Genomic DNA, 1,997 nt, shown 5'->3' with positions numbered 1-1,997 from the left:
CTCTTATAGCGCCCGGAGCGCCAGGCCGGGGGCGGGGCGCCGGCCAGCTGGCCCGGCCCCGCCCGCGCCCGGGGAGGGGTCACGCCGGCGCCGGGGGCGGGCCGAAATCCGAGCCAGCGCACCGCCCAGCCCTGGTGCCTCCGGGCCACTCGGGTCTCAGGGCGCGCCTTGCGCGTGGGAAGCGAGGCACGCGAGGGGCGGGTGGGAACCCGGGCGGCCGGAAGGGGCGGGAGCGCGGCGGGGGCCCGGAGAAGGGAACGAGCCCCCGAGCGGCTGTGGGCGTGGGTGGAGCCAAGTCGGAGCGTTGGTGGCCTGGGGCAAGACGGCGAGGCTGGCGCTGGGCGGCTAGCCGGGTGGGAGCGAGCGAGTGGGAACGCCGGGGGAATCTGGAAGTGGGAGGTTTGGTGCAGCTGCGGGGGCGGGGTGTGACCTGGGGCGGGGCCGGGGCGGAGCTCTTGGCCGGCACGCAAGCGGGTGGTGCGGCGGGGGACTCGGGTGTCAGCCTGGAGCTGGAGCTCGCTTGTCGGCTCCCAGAGGAGTTTGCGTGAAAGGGGAGACAAGCCAGCAGGTGATGCCCCTGCCTTTGCGAGGCCAGACGGGCGCTGCTCCCTGGTTTGTTGTCTTGGGAATGAGGCGACCTGATCAGGGATGGTGCGGCCGGGTAGATCAACCTTTTGGGACCTCTGTCTCCCTATTCTTAAATAGAAGGAGGAGCTGGCTGAGGTCACTGCCAGCGCTGATCCTCGGGTGACCTCCTTCTCAGAACCTCTACTGTGAGGCTGGACGAAGGGGGCTTGGCACGGGGAGAGGCAGTAGGAGCTGCCAGGGACAGGGAGGAGAGACGATGCAGAGTCACTGCTGAAGTAAGTCAGGGTCCGAGAACCCAAACCCCAGATTAAAACAGATAACACAAATCAACAGAAAACAGGTGGGCTCAAGGAGAATCCTTAGAGACCCCTGGACCAGGGCTTCTCCATGTCAACAGCCACAGCGGGGGAGAGCTCTGAGGTTCAGGGTATGGGAGAAGTGTCCACGAAATGCCAGCCTTCAGGTGACCCTAGAGGCTCCATGGGTCCACTTGGCCAGTACTGTGGGGGCCCTCAAGTCCTGGGCCTGCAGGGGAAAGCACAGCTTTCTATCAGCCGTCTGAACTGAGCTGCTGCTTCTGGGCAGAGTGACGCAGGGTCTGGAGGTCTGAGCACCTCCAAAGGCTGGGTTAATGGGTTCTGAAGGTCTGCTTGGTGACGTGTCTCAGGACAAGAACCGAAAGGCCAAACAGGAGGGCAAAAGAAGCTACCCTGATAGTGGCTTATGGAGCGGGACATATTCTTGGGCTTCCACCTCTCTTAGAAGGCCACCCAGGTGAGCATACCCCATCCTCCCTAGGGGCCTCCTAGTGCTGGGCTGGTGAAAAGAGGGCAGAGAGGAGATGGGGCGTGGGCGAATCACTTCCGCTCTGGGCCTCAATTTCCCCATCCGAGACGCATCTAACTCTAGGAAATCATAATGTATTTTTCTAAGTTGTAACGTCACGCTGCAGAAACCTCCACCCATGGTTTTGCTTCTGTGGGTGTGACCAGCCTCACGTCATCCCCTACCCCAGGGACTCCTCATGTAGGAGGCAGCTCTCCAACACTCTCGTCTGCTCACACCACACTCAGCCACTTCAACAGGGCTGGCACAGCAAAGAGAACACCACAGCAGCTCCAGCCCACCCAGGCTGGAGGGCTAGGGGACACCCTGTCCTGCCCCACCTCCAAGTGCCTGAGTTCAACCCCCAAGGCCTCCACCTGAAGTCCTGGCACACACACCCCGAAAGCGTGAGGCATGAGCCGAGGGGATGCAGACTGATGACACCTTTAAAGGCACAGAGATTGCATCCAAAAAAAGTGAAATGTGAGATTGTAAATGTGTCTGGAAGGCGCTGCAGGCCTTAATAGAGTTTCTTTCCATAGGGAGTGGAGGGTTCTCTTTTGGCCACCCAGCAAGTCCCAGAG

This window comes from Muntiacus reevesi, chromosome 1 (assembly GCF_963930625.1).
Source record: "Muntiacus reevesi chromosome 1, mMunRee1.1, whole genome shotgun sequence".
In the NCBI taxonomy this organism is placed as follows: domain Eukaryota; kingdom Metazoa; phylum Chordata; class Mammalia; order Artiodactyla; family Cervidae; genus Muntiacus; species Muntiacus reevesi.
The sequence above is the reverse complement of the archived record's forward strand: the minus strand, read 5'-3'. Positions refer to the sequence as shown.